The sequence below is a fragment of the Anoplophora glabripennis genome, unplaced genomic scaffold (assembly GCF_000390285.2).
Source record: "Anoplophora glabripennis isolate ALB-LARVAE unplaced genomic scaffold, Agla_2.0 scaffold484, whole genome shotgun sequence".
NCBI classification, from domain to species: Eukaryota; Metazoa; Arthropoda; class Insecta; order Coleoptera; family Cerambycidae; genus Anoplophora; species Anoplophora glabripennis.
In genome coordinates this window covers 68,215-91,637 of record NW_019416569.1, presented here as the reverse complement: position 1 = coordinate 91,637, position 23,423 = coordinate 68,215, and the positions used below count along the sequence as shown (strand labels likewise).

The following is a 23,423-nucleotide window of genomic DNA, read 5'->3' as shown; positions in this document are numbered from 1 at the left end:
TATGAAATATGAATATGAATGAAAAATTTAGTTGAATCTAATGAAAAACTTCATATACCAATAACGATTTTCAAGCTATTTTCAACGATGAATTTCACAACGACACCTCATCTAATCGGGCAATATATGTTGCAAATTTATCAAAATTTTATAAAGATAAATATTTCCAGGGCGTTGCGCTGTAGTAAATATTTCTACCTGCTATTTGTCTTCTAGAAACGGATAACGGAAATTGGCAACCTTATTTTTCCATTAAGTTGACGTTTCAGCAGTATTTATTATCCTTGGCGGGACTGTGACAAAGAGCTCAAATTTCTGTTTAATGTATAAAGAGTAAAAATCTCATTTTCATTTTCCGTTTCACAGAAAAACACGGGGCAAAAATTTTATACCTCCAGTGGATACGACATGGCTTTGAGCATGCCGTTTTTGTGATGTTTACTCCTCCAGGACGGTTACATTTCCTGCAGGATGGCATGCTTATTGTATATTTATAACCTAGATATGTGGAACAAAGTTTAATCTTATTATAAAATTCGCCAGAGGTAGCTGAAAAATTCATGTTACGAATATTGGATGGATATTCGCAGTGGGATAGTAACCGAATATATTACATTCAGGAATACACAAGGCGAATACGACTATTTATCTAAAACTTCTATGAATTTCCTATTATGAGTAACGAGTAATCATGTATAAGTATTTAATACCTATTTCTAATGATACGAGTAGGTATTCGTTATGAATATTTTTTTGAATGTCAGAAAAATTTCTTACGTTGCTATAAATTGCAAAGTGATTTATATGCAGTATATACGAGGTAGCACTGTCAGAGACGTGCCTGTCATTTTAAGGCAGCTGTATAATTTGTGTTTAGTGGACGAATGGGTAAGACTTACTTCAGTGTTCTTAGCGATTTTTTGTATGGCGAAATGTCGGATCAGAGAATTTGTTTGCTGCTTTATGTTAAAAACGGAATTAAGTGCAGCAAAGCGTTCAAAATGTTAAAGAATATCTTTGGTGACGATACTATGTCACATCTACGAGTTTATCAATGGTACAAATGTTTTCAGAATGGCCAAGAAAACATCGAAGATGAGGCGAGATCTGGTCAAATGTGAAGGTCTTTCTAACAGTTTTCCTCAACCACAATAGAACAGTTCATCACGAATTTTTACTGCTCGGTCGTACAGTTAACAAGGACATATTACCTACAAGTTTACCTACAAGTTTTGGGCAATTTGCGTGAAGCAAACAGAAGGAAACGACAAGAGAAAACTCGTGAATTTTGCACCACGACAACGCTCCGCATCCCGCTTTGCTTATCCAAGTTTTTGGCGGAACACAACAGCGTCGTGATGCCGCAACCACCCTATTCTCCGGACATGACCCCTGTGACTTTTTCGTATTACCCAAACTCAAAAGGACTCAAAGGACAACGTTTTTCAACAATAGATGAGATAAAGGCAAAATCGCAAACCACGCTCACGACGATACCTAAAGAGGTGTGTTAATTTAGTAATATGTAAGGAAATATGAAAAGTTCAAATGGATTTTTTTTTCGAAAACGGCACCTCATAATGTCAGGAAAAAACAAGATTTTTCAAATTTGACGTCACAAGTATTAAAAAGTCGAAGATAAAAAAATATGATTCACAATGTGTCACTGATTTTTTTATTGAAGGCTTTTTGAAGATATTTGGAAAAAAAAATAAACAAAATGCGCCATATTCATAAGACTCTAGCTCCCTAGGAAGCGTTTTTGTATATCGTACTTTTGTAAATGTAAAACAACTAATAGTATCCAAAGAAATCCACTTAGTGTTGTAGAAGACTTTAATTTAAAGACATTCCTCTTCTTGAAAACTTATTCCTTCACACTGCCGTGAAGCTCTGCTATCTTGAAAGACTGACTTCAGAACTTGTGCATTCTTCATGCCCTCATTCTTCTACCTTACTTTTTGTATTATCGTGTCTTTGGACCCTTGAAAGCGTTTTGGGCAGGCAAATATTTAAGAATAACGACGAAGTTAAAGATATTGGTACTACTTTAGCTGAAAACACAACCAAAACATTTCTTCTCGATTTAAAAAAAGTGTTGTATTGTTATTGATATCCACCCTTATCGTGAATAATTATACAAATAGTCCACGGACCCAGACCCTTTTTTTTCTTTGATTAATAACAAGCTGAATTTTGGGGAATAGCTTCGTTTTGAGGCGCCCAACTTTTCCCTCTACGAAAATTCTCGAAAACGGTAGCTAATAAAGCGCGGGGGTGTCAAACATGTCGATTTGGTGAATGATCAATATTTATTGCTAACAAGTAGTTTTTTACTTAAATCGCATGATAATTGTATGAAAAACTCTAAAAAACTTTTGTCCTACACGTTCGATGGTTTTTCCGAAGCGTCTCCCACTCTTAACATGTTAAAATAATATGATCTTAGAAGTTATTAATAACCACCTAATTTTTTCACAGATGCTTGGTAATTATTATTATAATTCATTGACATTTTTGTCCTACACGTAAAATGGAAGGTTTTCCTAGTCCTACACTGGGAAAGTGTCATTTCCACGGGTACAATTTTCTCATTAATAACAACCTAATTTTCGATTTTTTCTTTTGAGAACGATGTTTGAATCAAGATTTTACCAATGTCCTACAAAAAAAGTGGAAGCTAGTGATGAAAACAAATAAAATTATACTGGAAATCATACAATTTAATTTTCAATAAAAATTATAAAAAAAAACTTATTGAAGTTTATAATTTTTTTTTTTAACTTATTTATCTATATAATAATGAATTATTCAATAATCTTTATAATAATAAGTTTTTTTTAAATTTATGAATTATCGAATGTTTCACCATTGGTGAAAATAAAAAATTTCAAAATTCCCGCACCAATCAGGATTATTTTGGCGGTTTGCCCACGTTTTATTTTAGAGAGAATCAAGTGTGTTTCAGTCGTCCACGTTTTTGTGCTTTTTTAGTGACTATGGAGTTCTTATGCAAATTATTGTGCGATAATCCGAATTTCCGAGAAAAAAGAGAGGAAATAAAAAAATTCTCTAAAGTAATTCTGATTGCTTGCAAACAATGTAATATAATATTTTATAGTAATAAAATCACATTTTTTTATTTTCATACAAATATTGATTATTTTATTAATAGATAAAGGAGGTGTTTACTGAACAATCACACGTGAGCGTGGTTATTGAATAATTTTAGTAGTAAAAGTTAATGTAGAATAACAAAATTCATTATTTTAAAAATTAGTAACTATTAACTATTTTTGTGTATTAATTTTTTTTTAAAGTACGTATATAAAATTAATTAATTTACTTAATTAATTTAAAGTTAACTATATTAAAAGGTATTCAGTTACTGAAACGGGTTCACTAAGTAACTCCTTTAAACTTGAGATAAAAATGTATATTTCTTTGTTTAATATACTCAAAAATACCTTTTATTCAAAATTTTTTTCTATACTTTCTAGAATGAAAATTAAAAATAATACAAAAACATTTACATATCATTTTAAAATATAATAAAAAATTCATCGGTTTGGCCCGATAAAGGTAGTTTGCTTAATATATCCCCCCCTAAACTCTCTGGGGGGTTACTAAACTATTTTTCTACTTTGTAGCATCATATGATCACATGTGCATAGAAAGTTATATACACTTTTTTCGACGACATAGAGAAAAATCGCTTTGGTTTAGTTCGGCCGCGCTTGATAAGGATAGTTTGTTTATCACTCCCCCCCCAAACTCCCTGGGGGGAGAGTGATAATTACAAAAAGATATAATGCTGATTTCGAAATTCGCAATTTTAAATAATTTTATATAATTTTTGTAGGATTAGCAATACATACTCATTTTTTTGTAGGACATATTTTTTTTTTATTAAAAATTCCCCAAAATATCGTTTGGTTTCTTTATCCTACAGTTATTAATGAGAAAATTGTACCCGTGAAAATGACATTTTTCCAGCGTAGGACTAGGAAAACCTTCTATTTTACGTGTAGGGCAAAAATGTCACTGAATTATAATAATAATTATCAAGCATCTGTGAAAAAATTAGGTGGTTATTAATAACTTCTAAGATCATATTATTTTGACATGTTAAGAGTGGGGGACGCTTCGGAAAAACCATCGAACGTGTAGGACAAAAGTTTTTTCGAGTTTTTCATACAATTATCATGCGATTTAAGTAAAAAACTACTTGTTAGTAATAAATATTGATCATTCACCAAATCGACATGTTTGACACCCTCGTGCTTTATTAGCAACCGTTTTCGAGAATTTCCGTAGAGGGACAAGTCAAAACGAAGCTGTTCCCCAAAATTCAGCTTGTTATTAATCAAAGAAAAAAAAGGGTCTGGGCCCGTGGACTAAAAATAAATGGATTGATTTAAAATTATTTTTTCTTACTTATTGGCATTTGCTATCTGCACAGTGTTAGTGATATGTTAATATTTTTAATTAATGTAATCACTGTTTAAATAAAATCTATGCAGGTAATAATTTGTGGTAATTATTTCTTTAGTATCCCAATTTCTAGAAAATATGTAAATATTTACAAAAGCACTTTTTAAATTTTCTACTGTAATTAACAGTCAATTTTAATAAAATAATCTTAAGATTTATTTACAGATAGTGAATAAAGTTAAACATAACACTTTAAATAAAATTTGTTGGAAATGTGAGACAGTAGTTAGTCGTATTTTCTATTTGAATCATAGTCAGCAGTGCTACAGTCCCCTTTGTAGAGATAGAATTTCCAGAAGACCCCTGCGTCACTTTCTTGGAATTAACCGCATTCGACACCTGAGGTAGAATGACATAGGCGGCGTGGCGTTTACTGTAGCAGCTTGCAGATTCTTTAAATAAATGTTTATTTGATTATTCCTTTTTTTGTACCAGCGTGTTTATTTATGATTTGTACTGTAAAAGAAAAAAACACATTTTAATCTAAAAAATCTACTTTTATATTTACGTTATATATATTTTAATATTCTGAAAATAACGCGAACAATTTCAAAGCACGCCCCTGCTGCTGTAAATTGTTACAGTAGTTCAGATAACAGAACTTTATTGGCTTATTCTTTTCTCGGAATTCTTTACGAGTGTGTAAATTTTATTACAAAATACGTTATTTATTGAAATAATTCTTTTTATAAAATACCAGAACAAAAATTTTACAAATTACTTTTTTCGTCGTATTAGATGGGCAGGTATTTGTTGTCCAACCGTTAATATTTCACGTTAAGTGCAGCGCACGTGATGCATACAACACGTCGCAGATGTTTGCAAATGATTCGGTTTCAGCGTAAACACGATAACACATTTCTGGTCGACCCAAAGTCCTCCACAATGTATGACTGATGTTGACATAATATGTGGTTATTGTCTGTTACACTGGTCCGTGTTAAGCCCTCGTTTCCCGGGAAAAAGCAATTTTGCCGTACAGTTAACTCGTCCATTGTTTAATTATGTTTTGCCGGTCCGAGCGGATTCCATAAAATTAGTGTTCTACGTGGCCGAGAGGGCGAAGGGCCTGATTTTGGTAATTTTCACGGAAGGTTTTCCGGTTTTCAAAGTAGATAGTCATTCAGTTAATTGAACTGAATGTTAGGGATTCCACATGTGCGTCCTTATCTACAGCACGTCCAGAAATTATTTTGCAACTATTTAAGCAGTTCGCGCGGGGTCAGTTGGCTGCATAAAGTTAAAAGTATCATCAAACTATATCCCCATAAAGATCTTTTATCTCAGATTGATTTGTAATAATTAGGCTTAGTGCGGCGCGGAGTTTAACAGGGCCGCAGTCACATTACGAATGAAAATATTAATATGTTTACAGAAAATATGTCGCAACGTAGTACTATGCTCTATTTTTAAACTAAGAGGAGCGTTTTGAATATTGCGCGCCAAAATGGTGGTTTCTTATTGGTTAATTTCGAGCCCACTTTACACTGCTAATAAATTTTACATTTTGACATTTGTTGTCATTTTGCCTCTTAGTTATCATCAATTCGTTGTCATTGTGTTTTTACCTGCTTTTCTTTCTATTTATTATCCCAGTTACGTATAAATCAGTTCTTATCAGAACTAAACAACTTATTATATTGTTTATCATTCGTTTTTTCCAATTTTCCATTGGATATGGATGATGCTGTAGGCAGGCGCGGGAATTACATCGCCGTCGCCCCCAAGGAAACGAAAACAACTCAGTTTGGGGCATTTATCTCTGGCAGAAAAACAAGCAATATTGAATTTGTACAAGAAAAGCCTAGATGATGAACCTACTCTTAAAACTGTCCAACTTGTATCCAAAATAGCGATGACATTAGGTAAATTTATTAGGTAACATTATTCTGTTGAACTATATTACACATTATACTTTTTTAGGTGTCGCAAAATCAACAGTATATCGAGCCATAAAACAGTATAAATCTACTGGCAGGGTGTCTACTTCCAAACACTGTGGTGGAAGGCCTGGGATTGTTACATGTTTGGATGAAGCAATGAAGAATTCCATAAGGCGTATAATACGCAGCTTTTTCTTTAAAAATGAGATCCCCACTTTGGACAAAATATTAACCGAAATAAAATGTCGTCAGTATTTGCCACAGATGTCCCGTTCATCATTATACAAATTTATAAAACAAATTAATTTCAACTAAGGTTGAAGACATATCTCGGAGCAAGTATAATTGCAATAAAAACATTTAATTTTTTTTTGCAGATACTTAAAAACGAAGTCGTAAAAGTGTGTTGATAGAACATGATGATATAGTGAGACGGAGACTTGACTACTTGATATCAATTAAAAAGTTTAGATCTGAAGGTAGACCTATTTATTATTTAGATAAACATGGTTAAATGAAGGTCATACAAAAGAAAGGGTATGGGTTGATACTAATATTAAAAATAAACGTGAGGCACTCAATGAAGGGCTGTCTATGGGATTAAAAAACCGTCCGGTAAAGGAAAGCGTCTTATTATCTTACACGCTGGCTCAGAGGAAGGATTCGTTGAAGACTCGTTATTGGTTTTCGAAGGCAGAAAGAGTGGGGATTATCACGAGGAAATGAATGCAAATGTATTTGAAAAGTGGTTTTCTGAATTTTTGAAAAAAATACCAGATAATTATGTTATTGTAATGGACAATGCATCATACCATAGTCGAAAAGTAGAAGCTATTCCGACAACATCAACAAGAAAAATTGATATGAAGGCATGGCTACAATAAAAAAATATCGAATTTGAAGAAGGTATGGTGAGATCGCAATTATTATATTTAATTCGCCAAAATAAAGATAAATATAATTTGTATATAACTGACGAAATGGCAAAAAAAGAAAATAAAGTTGTGTTACGATTACCGCCATATCATTGTGAATTAAACCCTATAGAATTGATTTAGGCACAGGTGAAGAATGAAGTGTCAAGCAAAAATAAAACATATAAATTGAAGGACGTAAGGGAACTACTAACAGAGGCTCTTAATAATGTTACAAATATTAACTGGAAAAAATGTGTAGAACATGTGATTAAGGAGGAAGAAAAATTGGAACACTTGACGGAATTATGGACGATCTCATTGAACCTTTAATCATATCAATTAATAATAGCGAGAGCGATATGGATACTGACTCGTCGAATAATTAAGAAAATTGTTAAAGACATGATTTGTCCCTAAATTTTACCAAACTTTTTGCTTTGTTACTCCCCAAACATAAAAATACAATGGAGTGAGGTCGGGAGACCTCACTGGCCAATTCCACTTTCCTAGGCGTCTCATCCATCTATCTTCAAACATTTCAGTCAGCTGTTGATCGATTTTATTGGGACAGGGAGGCGGAGCCCCGTCTAATTGATACCAACACTTCCTTAGTTGGTTTAAAAGTATATCATCTAGAAAATCTGCCACAACCATTTGCAAAATATTGAGATATATGTCGGCATTTAAATTTTCTTCGTAGATATGGTAAGAAATTTGGTTATCTTTAATTAGACAAAAAGCATTTATGTTAAATTTATTTTGAAAGTTTCTTTCCCGGATAACATGAGGATTTTCAGATGACCACAAATGAGTATTATGTCTATTAAAAATACCTTCTCTCGTAAATTTTGACTCGTCTGTCTATATAATATGTTGCAAAAATTGTGGATCTTCTTGGTATAGCACTAACATCGTTTCACAGAATTGTATACGTTGCACGGGGTCATCCGGATGAAGAGCAGAAAGTAGCTTAAATTTGTATGGATGGGATGCATATCATTAGTTCTTAGCATCCTGTGAATGGACGCTCGTGAAATGTCTAAATCATACTCTGCGGCACGAGTTGAGGATTCTGGATGCTCATTAAAATAGGCTAGCACATTTATTACATTATCTTCATTTGAAGTTATTGGTTTTGGTAAAATTCTTTCTGCACAAATTCGACGATGCTCTAGTTGATTTGCTAAAATTCTTCTTAACTTTTTTCTGCTCATTGGTGGCAAATTTAGATATGTCTCATTAAAAACTGTACATGTTCTGCTTATAATCCCATTGCAACGTCCATGAATGAATAATAAATTTAAAATATTAGCATTTGAATATGTATTGTTTTTCATTTTTTATAAACACTAAATTAAACTGCCACTGCAAGAAACTAACAACAAATCGACAGTTTAGTTGTTTGTTTTGAAGTTTTGCTAAAAATTCCACAGCTATCCTCGCAAGGAATTACATGATTTTAGGTGATCGCGCAAAAAATAGTAGATAACTTTAAAACTAGAAGAGATAGGTATAGGGAACCCTGATACCGTTCGAAAGAGAATAAAATTGTGTATCAGTATATAGATAAACATACAGGGTGTTCCATTAAAAGAAACCGACTTATGAAGGTTTGAAGTTAACTAATCTCGGCATTAAATTTCTAGCACCTTGTATGCAATTAAGCCACTTTGAAAGTATGAATCGAAATTTTAGGGGTCTAGCTATCCCCCCTATAAATATTGTTGCTTTATCTTTCTTATTATAAAATACACATGGTTTGAAGCTAGTCACTGTTTCTCTCCATTTTTTTTTTTTTAATTAAATAAGTCGAAAACGGTTAATTTTAGGAATAGGGAAACTTCATAAAAGTCCACCTAAAACAACACGAAAAATCCAAAATTGCAATAATATATAGGGTGTTCCATTTAAAATAAGTAAGTTGATGGCGACTTCCGGTATAACCGGAAGTGGTACGTGGATGCCATTATTTTAGTTGAGAAGGGCATGCCCGAAAACCTCAAATTTTCAAAATTCAAATCGAAGTAGTCTCTGAAATAATTCTAATGGGCTGTCACCGTGAGACACCCTGTAGATCTGCACAGTTTTATGTGTGGAAGTAAAAGTTAGGATTTATCATTATGTATCTGACCGACATTGAGAGAGATTCTGGCCGAACTGACATGTTATTGTAAAACCATGGCATGTAACTTCAATGGATGTGATATATGAGCGAAAAATGTAACTGATACCTATTATACATTTCTAGATGACTTTTTAATGTTATCATGGCTACTGTCTCCCGTACCTGGTTATGACACGTTTCCGTTTTTGCATGAAAATAAAAATGATTTAGAAGGCGAGTTCTCAGATATTTCCCCATTGGAATTTCATTAAGTGTAATCTGTGGGATCGTAAATATAAAAAAATTGCGATGGTAAATCCAGACCTGCTGTTCTGCCCCTCATAAATATTTAAAATGCGTCTGCAGACCTGAATATTATTTTTTGAGAGCTCAGAATGACCAAATATGTTATTTTGCTTTGAGAAACATTTTCCCGTTCTTAAGACGTTTACAGGGTGTTACAGTTGCATTTAGCAGAATTTGGTAGCATTTGAATAACTTGTATTCGTGAATACATAAGTGAACAGAAATAGTCGTCTAAAATATTCATGATTTTATAAATATTTAACTGAATAATATTACTTGACACAATTGGCGCTTTTCCTGCGAAAAACTGTGCGGCACTAAATCTAAAAAGGCTTCGCAGATTTTGTCGCTCGCTGAAATTTTAGATACTCTGCAGTTACAACATTAAAGGCTAAGCATTTTTTTGTTCTTTTCCTAAATGTAAGGTTTTTTGTTAATAAAATTGATGATGCCATCTAATAATTTCCACAAAAACTGTTTTAAAAGGTGATAGTTTGTATTTATTCTAGTTTATGACTGAAAAAGTTCGAATTCGAATACCTAGGTTATGCAGAAATAAAAAACTGTGATCAAAAAAGTAACTTGGGCTATAACGAAAATGAATTGAGAAAGAAACAATACAGTGAAAACAATTGGGAAAAGTGCAGATGAAAGAGAATACTTTGAAGAACAAACGTTTAAATAAGAATGAATATAGTAAGTTTCACGGGAAAGGGAGACAACTAAACTTTTGTATTTTGTATATATTTTTGTTCTATATTCTAAATATTGTACACGTGACATGTAGCTGTAGAGTAGCATTTTCTATGTACAAAAAATACAAAGTTGTCTTAACTTCAACGACATTTCATACATGACGATAATAAAGACTAACCGAAAATGAAGGCAGATTGAACTTTTTACATAACAAATACTTAAAGTTTTAATTTCCTATAATATTTCACAATGTATTTCAAAGAAAACAAACAAAATGAGGTTATTTTACTGTAGACAGAACCAGTTTCAAATAATACCATTTAACATTATGCTTAAAAAAAATTTGCCGAGTCTCGTATATATTCTAGTTCATTTTATAGTCATAATTGAATTAAATAACTAAATATTTTGAAGGTGTAACAAATTGTTACAGTCAAATTAATGCTCTCAGAAATAGAAATTAAAGTCTTATTCTCTGAATTCAAGAATAGTATAATGTAAATACCAGGGTGGACAGAATAATTTAGGAAAAAAGAAATTAAATATAATTGAGTAATTTTAATTCAAGTACTATTGAAATATAGGGAAAATGTGCTCAACATTATTTGTTATAGTGTAAGTCATTCTTCTGCTTTTGCCCGAAATAAACTTTTCAATTACTTTTTCTATTAAGGTTTAATATTTCTCGCACCATTGATTTTTCAATAGATAACATTGCAAGTGCTGTTAGATCTTTACAATTTAATTTTTTAAAAATTACAAGAAACAATAGTACCTACGTAACAAATTCTTACACCACAAGTAAAAAATTACGTTAGTAATAGCTATTATTTGATTACAAGCGAACTAAACAGAACCCAAACCGCATAGTAAATATGCGCTACTCCCACTTCGTCTTCACTTCTGCGCGACGGTAACCATGACCACCCCTGTAAACACTTTCCAGATTTAGAAGCAAGCTACGAGGAGTCCACATATTCAGTGTTTTTCAAATGAATTTTGCAAGTCGAGTTAAATTGACTGCACGTTACAAATTTAACATTTCCTTTTTAATGTGTTTCATAAGGCTATTCTATTTAATTATGTAGATAATAATAATAATAATAATAATAATAATAAGTTTATTTACAAAAGTATATGACAAACTTAGAACAAAATACATTACAACATAAAATCACAACATGTATAAAACATGAATAAAACAAATCAAAATTACAAAACAATGATATAACAGAACTTATGTAAATAAACTAGTAAGTCACTGAAGCGGCTACTACCGCTTGTGCGTGACTATACAGTGAACAATACACTTCTACATATATTTATCAACAGATAATATAAAACACTTCTTTACAACACTTAAATATCTATAAAACACTAAACTTAATTTTTTTGACTTATGATGTTATGAAATATTTCTCTGCCTCTTTCATGAATCCATAGCTTTACTTTATGCTTAAAAGAGCTATATACATTTATATTTTTAAGATTATTTGGTAAAATATTATACAACCTTGAAGCCAGATAGTTAAAATTTCTTTGTCCTATTGTTTTTACAGACCTTGGATTAACATAATTGTCTCTGTTTCTAGTACTATATGGGTGATTTATCGATTGCGGAATTAAATATTTTTTTTTATAGTTTTTTATTAAAATATTATAACAAAATAATTGACGTACATCCATTAAACCGCTTTCTCTGAATAACTGGTCGCTAGGGTAAGTAATGGTTTTTTTATATATCAATTTAATTATCCATTTTTGAATAATATTTAAATTTTGTAGGTGGCTATCAGATACTCCACCCCAACCAATTATACCATAATTCAAGTGTGACTGTACTAAGGCATAATATAATATTTTTAAGTGGTACGTATCTAAGAAGTCTCTTAAATATTTGAGTCGAGGTAATAATCCTCGGATTTTTTTTACAATATTTGCTATTTGTAGGTTCCACCGTGCATGTCTGTCTATAATTACACCCAGATATTTTATAGACTCTTCTTCAGGTATATTTGTATTCTGATCAATAATTAGTGGACCCATATGAGGTAAACGTGCTGCATAGGACGTAAATGGAAGAAATTTGGTTTTTTCTACATTTAAGGTAAGTTTATTTTGCTCAAACCAAGCTTTTATATTTCTGAAATCTTTTTCTGCTTTTATTTTTAGGTCTGACCAAGATTCTGATTCATACCACACAGCAGTATCATCAGCAAAACTTAGAATGGAACCATTTACGTTAAGGGTAAGTAAATCGTTTATGTAGATTGTGAATAATAGAGGACCCAAAACCGTTCCCTGTGGAACCCCATAGGTAACGGTTTCTAGATTACTTCTTACCCCACCAATATTTACTTGTTGTTTTCGGTTGCATAGGTAGCTTTTTATTAAATTATGTACATTTCCTCTAATTCCATAATATTTTAGTTTTTCAAGAAGTATTTTGTGGCTGACTGTATCGAATGCTTTAGAGAGATCAACGAAGATGCACAGTGCAGGATTTTTCTTATCGATAGCATTATATATATATGATGTCAATTTGTAAATGGCATCCTCCGTTGACCTTCCTTCCCTAAAGCCATACTGCCGATCTGATATTAGTTTATATTTTTCTAAAAATTTAACAATTCTTTTTTTTATTATTTTTTCTAAAATTTTTGCCACATTAGATATTAAAGAAACAGGTCTATAATTAACAACTTCCATTTTATCTCCACTCTTATATAAAGGCTTGATTACCCCAATTTTTAATATGTCTGGAAAATAACCATCTTCAAAACATTTGTTTATTATGAAAGTTAACGGAACAACTATTTCATCTGCAATCCCTTTTAATGTTTCAGCACAAATTTCATCATGGCCTGGAGATTTCTTCGATTTTAACTGATTAATAATTGAATTCACTTCATCACAATCTGTATAATGTAAATACATAGTATTTTCCAACATATCATTTATCTTATGTGTACTTACATTTTTAATTTTATTTGCATAATTCTCGCCCAGTTTACTGTAATATGAATTGAAAAAATTTGACATTTCATATTTATCTGTTATTATTTTATCACCACTAATTTTAATTTCATTTATTTTTATTTCAGATTTAGATTTATTACATATTCTTTTAATACTCTCCCATAACAATTTAGATGAGCTTTTATTTTTTTCAATTTGTGTTTTAATATAATCTTTTTTTGCTTTTGTTATCAATGCATTTAGCTTATTTTTGTATGTTTTATACCTAATTTCTAGATTTCTGTCGTTTTGGTTTATTTGGTGTTGTTTGTATAACTTATTTTTTATACTTATAGACTGTATAAGAGCACTAGTAATCCAAGGTTTACGTTTTACTTGTTTGCCAGAGATTTTAATCACTTTAGTGTTTTTATTAATGTAATATTTGAGAGTGTTAATAAATGTTTCTGTAATAGCATTTTTATTATTTTCATTATAAAGCCTTTCCCATTTTTCATTCCGTAATTCAGATTTCAAGTTTTGGTAGTTAATATATTTTTTGTAATGCGTAACGTCTATTCTTGATTTACTTAAAAAAATTGAAATGGCTATAGGTAAATGATCGGTTATATCATAGTTAAATACATATGATTTTATATCTTCGTTGCTAATTGACAAAGATTTTATAAAAAAATGGTCTAAGCAGGTTTTACTTTGAGGTCGAGTGTACCTATTAATAAAAGATTGATATCCACAGATAACATTATAAATTAGATCCTAAGTTACATTTTTTTACTATGAAAAATTCCTGAGCCCAACCGCGCACCAGCCGTTGCTACTCGAAGCATATGTATACAGAATGGAATACACGTAACAGCATAGAAAATATAATACTAACGCTATATTTTCTATGGTAACAGTCGGTCCACTTAACACTGTACGTGTGGGTGCTTCATGCAACGCAAGTTCGTTTATATTTATTCCATAGGTGGTGCATGTACTTGTAACATTCTAAAAGTGTCGGCAACACAATGAATACCTCTGGCCGATTGAGAGCCCTCCGTAACTTTTTTGATTGATATCCGCATAATACGCAGTAATTGTCTGCTACACCGACTAGCGTTAGGTTCTCATGTTCCGGGAAAAGCAATTTTGCCGTACAGTTAACTCGTCCATTGTTTAATCATGCTCTGCTTGTCCGAACCAATTCCGCAGAATTATATTTCTACGTGAGCGAACGGGCGAAACGTCTGATTCTGGTTGGAATGACTATTTCGGCTGCCGGATGAACGAGAAGAGATTTACTTGAAAAATTGTTATTTACGAAATCGATTTTCAAATATTTGATTTCGATATCTCTTTATAATATTCTTTATCTTCTAATTTATGAATCATGGTTCTCCAAACTAAAACAAAACTATAAAAAAGAGAAGGGCATGTATTAAGGCACCTTCCTACGGCGCCAGGTTCGGCGAACATAACCAAATAAGAGGTTGTCTTTCTGTATAAAAAAATTAAAAAATTCAATTAAATTTGCATGCTTTTTAATAAAAAATCCTATGTTGTTTAAACAATTCAAGTATTCGGTTGAGTCAAATATTTATTGTATAGGTTTTTACTGCTTAATAAAAACTTGAAGGTTCATATTTGTAACTTCAGTAGTTTATGAGTTATAAACAATCAAATAGTAAGCAAAGATTCATTTTTTATAAAAAAAAATCATGTAACTAATCATTTACAATAGCTACAAACTTGGTCGAAAGCTCATTTGAAAGAACAATTAGGTACCTAATGTTATATTTAAAAGTTATAGCTGTTTATACGTAAACAAATCGCATAGCCGTTCTAAAAAATTCTATAAAAATCGGAAAAAATTATTCACAAAAAATTATACATGGTTGGTTTTATTATTTTAAATTTTGTTTAAATTGTTAAGTAAATAAACAAATAAATTTTCAACGAAAAAACTTTTTTTCTGTAACCTTATGGAGAATTGCAAATTATAAATTTAGAGAAAGAAAATAATTGTCAATTTATTGTTTAAACAACCATAAAATAAAAAAACGATTATAAATAATTAAACGATATTTTTGAGAAAAAATTCTTCTTTTTAATCATAATATACAGGGTGTCCTGAAATTAATGCAATAAAATTGGTCACAGATTCTTAAGACAAATTATTTTTTATTTTTGCCAAGTGTTCCCCTCTTTCGGAGTTACAGCCCCCTGAAGTCCGCCCCTAAGAATAGTCATTTTTGTTTATCTCAGAACCCTGTTTTACGAGAATCACTAAATTTGGTACAAAAGTGCCTTGAGGGGGTTTCCCGCCTAAAAGCGTAGCACTATCAGGTTCCACATGTCATAAAACCCCTGTGTACCAAATTTAGTGATTCTCGTACAACAGGGATCTGAGATATAAAAAAAAATCTTAGGGGCAGATTTCAGGGGGCTGCAACTTCAAAAGAGGGGCCACTTGTCAAAAATAAAAAATACGGGTCCCCTAAATTTGTCTTAAGAATGACTAAATTTTGTTGCATTAATTTCGGCACACCCTGTATTATAAAGAATGAAGTGCAAAAAAGAATTTGAAAATATGTAATTATTGCATTTGTTTATAATAAATGTAGGTATTGAAAAATGTTTAGCTAATGTTTTTTAATGTCACTTTATCCACGACTATTGTATAATGTACCCATTATACGTCTGTTTGCTCGACCTTATTAATACCCATTAATCACGGCAGTGATTAATGAGTCATTAATCACTACTGTCAGATGCTTCCTTGATTTAGCTATAATATTATATTGTTCTGCTACAAACAATCCGTTTTTAAAATTTTATCGTGTAAACCACTAAATATTTTCAATTCAGTGCTGTACATATAAAAAAAAAATTAAAAAAGTGAATTTTCCTAGACCGGATTCGAACCCGGGACCCGCGGTTGGAAGGGAAAGAGCATCTACACTGAGCCATCAGCGACTTCATTTGTGCGAGTCGTATATCTGTTTCTTAACATACCATGTTTTTCGAAACATTTCAAAAAAAACTTCAACAAAAATATTTAGTAGTCGTGGATAAAGTATAGTATTCTACTCCCGTATAATGGGTATTATTCACTCGGTGATTTAGGCCACTCGCCTGCGGCTCGTGGCCGTAAACTTCACCTCGTGAATAATACCCATCATTATACGCTCGTTGAATAATATACTATTCTAATATAAAAATAGTGACATTATTTTCCTTTAAAAAATTATTTCGACCACTTTAATAATTCTAAATTTTTTGTTAACGTAAGGAAAAAAATATTGAGATCACTATTTCAGATATAGCAAAAAAGTGATCTCGTTAAGTATAGTTCTCAAAAGGTCTCCACAAAGCGAAATAATTTTAGTACCTTTTTTTTAAACAATTATGTATTCGACTCTGAATGTTTACGTGAACAAAAATTTTTAGTTAATTAACAATAGTTCTATTTGTTTAAAAAAAACTAATTGTCTAAATAATACGATAATATTTTAACATTTTTATATTAACATTTTTTTTATGTCTTAAGGTCGGTTTCGCGACGCTGTACGCTTTGGACGCTAAAAAATATTCAACTTAAATTAAAATTATAAATAATGACGATAGAGATTCGGGAGTTGGGACATTTTTATAGCAAATATCCTCTTCTTTTAGGATCTGTTTTCAAATTGACGCTATTGCTTATACTTTTCGAGTTAATTGAAAATAACCGAACCTCCTTCTTTAATTTTTATTTGTATATAACTTTTGCAATTGTTTATGTGCGAATACGATTTTTATGCACATTTTTCTCTTAACTCGTATTATCAGTATTTTTCACGATTTTGAAGACGTTAAGTAGACTTTTATGATATATACAGTTGTATAAAAATAACAGAAAAACAGATCCTATGGGAAGCTTTTAAAATCATTTCTGTACACAAAATTTTGAAGATGATGGTTGGACAAAGTCTGCTTATTTATTTGACAACTTTTACCAAATCCGTCACTGTACCGGAGTTATCTTTCTGCTTGGGAATGCAAAAAAGTAAAGAGCTCATACAGCATCACTAAATAAATGTAAATAAAGCTCTTTGGAACGTAAGAACGCTAGGATAGTATAAAATGCACCCCAGCCAATTTAAGAGTGGCGCGAGGCTCTCGGCAACTTTGAAATCCGTTTTGTATTCAGAAAGCAAATAAAACAAGGTAACAATGCAGTGACTGATTCTCTCTTGGGAAGACCACTACATGTACGCGAAACTACGACTAACGAGGGGGTTAGCTGAAAAAATATAACAAGGGAAATATAAAATCAAACTTCCTTTGAGTTGCAGCTTTTTTCTTTCGTTGGATATCAACTTCTGCGCACGTTGTATTATTGGCAAGTTCCGCAGGGTATGCTGAAGACGGTAACAATTTATTTGCGATTGAAATTGATTTTGTATAGAATCTTCTATACATATACAGGTTCGGAAAGTCCCCATGGTACATCGGCCGTTACGTGAGTGCGATAAAGTAAGTCATAGAAATCCGTGCGATAAACAAGGATGGTTACATTGAAGATGTTTCATAATCTGAATAGTCACTCCCACTTCTAACCCGAAACGGGCGGTGATTATTCAGATTATGAAACGTCTTTACTATAGCCATCCTTGTCTATCGCACGGATTTCTTTACTTTACTTTGTCGCTCTCATGTAAAGGCAGATGGACCATGTGGATTTTCCAGCCCTGTATATCTCCGCTACAGTACTAGAACGCCTCCCCCCATGTCGGTAATGGTGGTAATATCGGCCCCTGCGTCGGCTAGCAGAGTGTCGGAAGAACGTCGAAAGCAGTCCCTTGTATAACTTTCCGGATGAGGAAAATTGAAATAAGTTGCTATTTCCTTTAGCACATTTCTTATTTTGTTGATGCCAACCACTTGGTTATCACATTTTTCCCTGAGGTACAGGTATATCTTTATTTGGTCTGGACTTGAAATCACAAAACATCTCGGAGTATGAGTTTCGGAATCGGGAATTCTTATAATAATAATTGAATCTTTGTCTTCTATATCATCGATCGTTATCTTTAGTAGCTCATCTCTTCTCAAAGCTCCACAAACACCAATTATTAAAATGACTTGAAAAGTTGTTCAAAACTAGTTAAACAATCGATTTATATTAGATAATTTGAATTACCCTTTCTAGCAAAAATCTATTATCAGGTGCTTCTTGCACCTAAAAATTTCTCTATTTCTTTAGAATTCTGGACTTTTTCAGACGGTATTCAACTGATTCGCTTTTCAAATAGTGGTATTAGTTTTGGAAATTTTCTGATATTTACATATTTTTGGCTTTCAGTGTACTTTTTAACATGGAATATACAGGGTGATTCACAACTTATCCAAAAAAAATTGGGAATAGATGCGGCATGAGAAATGGAGTTAATAACGTAAAAAAATTTTTTGTAAAATCCTTATAGTTTCCGAGAAAAAAATTATTGAAGTTATAGTACATTCAACCACTACATAGCTGGACAACTGTAGTCTCTAGCGTCATTCGCAATACGCGTGGAGAGCCATGTGACTCCTAATACTGAAATCCGTCGTTGCGGTAGTTTTTACCTGTTATCTGTGGTGTTTACAACAGTTTTTTAGTAGTTAGTGTCAAAAATGGTTTGCGTGTGTAGCAACTCAAGAGTTGATGGATATCGTTTTAATTTATGGTGAAGCAAGACAACATTTGTATTATGGTGAAGCATTTGTGTTATGGTGAAGCGAGATATCATTTGTATTAGTTCGTAGAAAGTGAGTAAGACGGACACCCAAATGTGTTTACACGTTAGTGGATAAAATTTTGCACAATTGTTGTTGTAACATCGGGTATGTCAAATGATTTTATTATTTAAAAACAAATTAATTTTATTAATAATAATTAACAAAAAAAATGCTTCAAAATTCTATTTATTTCTTTCCTTGCGAAAGTTTTTGTCCGTTTTTATCACACCACCATGCCGGTCGCATTGTGCGACGTCAGGTTTTACAGTGGACCAGTTTCCAGTGCCGTGCAGAAGTGTATTTTTAAATAAATTTCGAACTGCCCTTTTTGATTTTTTATTTACAAAATTGTATTTGTAAGGGTCCCATGTATATCCAGAATTTTTTTTTTTGATAAGTTCCGAATCACCCTGTATAACCATAACATCGAAGGTTTAATTTTATTAATGTTATGTTTGAAATATGCTAGTAATACCACTTTGAACACTTTTTTAATTTTCTTCGAACTGCACCACACTTTGAATTCGTCGTAGGCAACCTCGTACTGGATTTTTTGAGGATTAATTGTGAAACAGCACTTTGTGCCCTGGTAAATGCTCTTCTTTAGTCTCCAAGCTCATTTTGAATGAAACACTCTCTGAATATGAATTACAATATATAATTCTGACACTACTTTTTCAAACAACTAATTTTTATTGTTTATTATTTTACTATCGTTGCTAAACCGTCTGATTCAAACACGGTTCAAACGATTCCAAATATAAATTAAGTTGTTGTATATAACACAATTGTCTTTTTTGATTGCAGTTTTCGAAAAAACATTGTTTGTATCTCGAACTAGAAATGCTTTTACGTTCTCAAATGGATATTTTACCTCTCTAAGCTCGGCAAAATAATTTCCATTCTTGAACTAAAAAGTACCATTTCGCAATCTAGATACAAAAATAACTGTTGCTACAAGTACTGCAGTACAGAAAGGTCTTTACCTTACTTTTGAAAGCGTGAATACTTAAAATAACAAACATTTCAACCCACAACAGAGAAAGTTGAATGTAACACGAGAAGTTTTCCGCTTTGTTCGTTAATTTTGTAAGTAATCCTAACATAAAACCTTGTAGGGTTTATGCATAGTTTATCAAGTTTTTCGGTTAGCTTTTCGAGCGGATTTGACTCGAACACACATATATATTTGTTTGGCTGATTCGTACAACAATATAGGAGTTACACGCTTGGTCAAGTTGTTGAGTTAGGGAAATTTGCTCCTTTATAAAATAATTTCACAAGCCATGCATATAATAATAATGCATTAATAACAAAATTCTCTAAACGCCAACATAGAACAGTATTTATTCAGATAAAACAGTTCTAATATCAATATCCAAATATATCAGTAAGCCCCCAAAATATACAGGGTCATTCACAAACGGTGACCAGAAATGATACCTCTATTTTTAGTGAATTTTAAGGGGTCTTTCGTATAAAGTTTTTATCTAGGACGCTTTGTTAAAAACATACAGGGTGTTAAACTAAAATGTTTTTAATTTTTTAAAATAATTAAAAAAATCGTAAGTAGACAGCAGTGCATTCGCATAGCACATGTAATACTGCCTCGTCTTCCTGTTCACAGTCCCTACAAAGAGGTGTTTTACACTTCCTCATGTTGTAGAGGTGCTTCCTTAGCCAACAATGTCCAGTCTGAATACCCGTCACAAGACGGATATTTGACCTAGACATGGCCAGGTATTTTTTGGCTGTATCCTTGCTAGGGTATTCTAAAAACTCCTTAGTAAAATGACAGCTGTTTGTTTCATCCGACCGTATAATAAATTCATTGTGAGTGTTTCTCTTAATTAATAATTTCGACGAGTGCTGACAGCGGAAGCACACTAGATGGACCGGGTCCAAAAATGTTGAAGCCCGATGCACTCCTGGCTAGCTTGTTAGCTTCTATAATGTCATTGCACCGCTCGTGTCCCTTAGCCCAGTATACAGATATGCTGTTGGTAGCTGAAGCTCTGGCCAGTGTTTGGTGGCATTCCCATACTGTCCTACTAATTATCTTATGATTGCCCGTAGTGTGTCTGCGGGCAATTTCTTTAGCGATTATGGTTATGCCTGCCAACTCCGTTTGTACAACGGTAGCATGCCTATCCATTGCCCACTGGTATCGGATATGCAAGGATCTAAAGTATATTCCACATCCTGCGCCTTCCTTCCTTTCTGATCCGTCTGTGAAGACGTTTATTACATCTCCACGGGCGTAATTAAACGATTAGATCTGACACCATTTCCTGTTGAGTTAGCAAAAAATGTAATTTGGCGCCGTGCTTTGTAGTTTGATCCCATTTCCTGCTGAGTAAGCAAAAAAATGTAATTTGACACCATGCTGTGTAATTTGACACCACGATTTGTAATTTGGCACCGTGTTTTGTAATTTGACACCGTGTTTTGTAATTTGACACCTTTGTTTTGAAATTTGACACCGTGTTTTGTAATTTGACACCTTTGTTTTGAAATTTGACACCGTGTTTTGTAATTTGACACCTTTGTTTTGAAATTTGACACCGTGTTTTGTAATTTGACACCTCTGTTTTGAAATTTGATACCGTGTTTTGTAATTTGACAACTTTGTAAAAATTATCCTAAACAATGCAACAATCTTAATATTATTTTTTAGATCAGTTGAAAGTAGATTAAATACTACTACTTTTTTCTACGTTTTCAAGTTCTTTTCAAGGCTCTTAAGGGCTGGCCTAGGGATTGTGATAGAGGATCCGCCCTACAGAGCCTAGGCCGAGAACAGGGACAGGTCAAAGATCCCCGGCTAGGGAAGTCTGTAATTGGCGGCGACCAGGTATATAGGTCAGCATGTGACTGTGAAAGCCTTGAAATATTTTTAAAATTAAAAATTATGTTACCTTCTTTAAACAATAATTAATTTAAAGTTTTCCGCACTGTTCTGAGTTCACGATTATTTCTAGCAGTTTCATTTTCATAATATTTACATTTTCTTATCTTATGCATATTGACTACTTAATTTCTTTCACTTTAGTTTTAGCATTTAATTCACCATAAAGTTATACAGAACTAGAAATTGAAACAATTATACAGGGTGGTCCGAATTTTATGCAGGAAACTTCCAGGTCTGATAGATCTCTTTAAAATAATAGGTGTTTGCCTTATAAACATAGGTCTGGAACGGCCTCGTTTTAGAGATACAGGGTGTTGAAGTTGTTAAAAAAAAATAATTTTTTGTTTATATCTCCGGAATTTATTAACCGATCTGAACAAAATTTGGTACAGATAATGGATGACAGTAGGCCTTGCATCCTCTAAAATATGAGCTCTAAAGGATCTACCAGTGGTGTACAACTGGACAGGGGCCGCCCTCTTTTTATAAAAAAAACTACGCCACTGTATTTTTTGCAAGTTATTGTAACGGATTTATATTCTAATGCACTAAATACGTAAAAAAGGTAACGTGAATTTTTTCCCCAAAGTTCACCGTTCTCAAGTTATTCATACGAATACAATCTCCTTGTGGCGGATACTTCTAACCATAATATTACAAGAATATTTATGTTTATGCTTAAAAGTAAGTGCAATTTGTAAGCACATCAACAAAATTCTTTACACTCGTCGCTTTCATCTTTTGGATTAAAACGATATTTGGAAAATCACGACGGCTCAATGAAAGACACAGAAATGAAATTTTAAGAACATTGGGGTGAGTAAATCGAAAATTTGAAAAGTTCTACATAAGGATGGTAGAAATCCGTACTATTTACAACCTGTGCAAAATTTACTTCCGGGAGATGTAGACACACCTGAATTTTTGTTAGTGGTTGTTTTAAAGTCACAACATAATCCAGAATTCTTACTAGAAATACTTTGGACCGATGAGGCTACGTTCACAAGGCGAGGGGTAGTGAATTTTCACAATATTTGGTCACAAGAAAATCCTCGTGAAATTCGGATAAGATCTTTTCAACGAATTTTCTGGCTCGGAATAATTCGGACTTTATTTCTTGTCACCCCATCTAAATTCCCAGCATTTCTAAACTTTCTAGAAAACCATCTATTTGAATTATTAGAGGATGTTCCATTAAATATACCACAAAATAGCTGGATACAAATGGATGGTGCTCCTGCGCATTTTAGGAGAATAATACAATAATGGCTTAAAAATTATATGGGGCGATGGATAGGTTGAAGACCAAATGCCAATGTCAACCATAATGGTGCAGAGAATCCAGTCTCTTGGCCAGCCAAATCGCCAGATCTAAACCCCCTGGACTT

At 32.5% G+C, this 23,423-nt stretch overlaps 1 long non-coding RNA gene and 1 pseudogene across 2 annotated transcripts; both read left to right on the top strand.

Moving 5' to 3' along the window:
• The first annotated feature begins 1,358 nt into the window (after positions 1-1,358).
• LOC111691722 lies at positions 1,359-7,261 on the top strand (annotated as a pseudogene).
• A 4,332-nt stretch (positions 7,262-11,593) lies between these two features.
• Positions 11,594-13,493, top strand: LOC108912955. 2 transcript variants are annotated; one of them, XR_001964592.1, is made up of 5 exons: positions 11,594-12,119; positions 12,186-12,269; positions 12,351-12,507; positions 12,573-12,648; positions 13,247-13,493. It is a non-coding gene; the product is annotated as an uncharacterized LOC108912955 (long non-coding RNA). The 2 variants fall into 2 exon arrangements; XR_001964591.1 differs by having other exon boundaries at positions 11,594-12,269; positions 13,247-13,492.
• Positions 13,494-23,423: the final 9,930 nt, after the last annotated feature.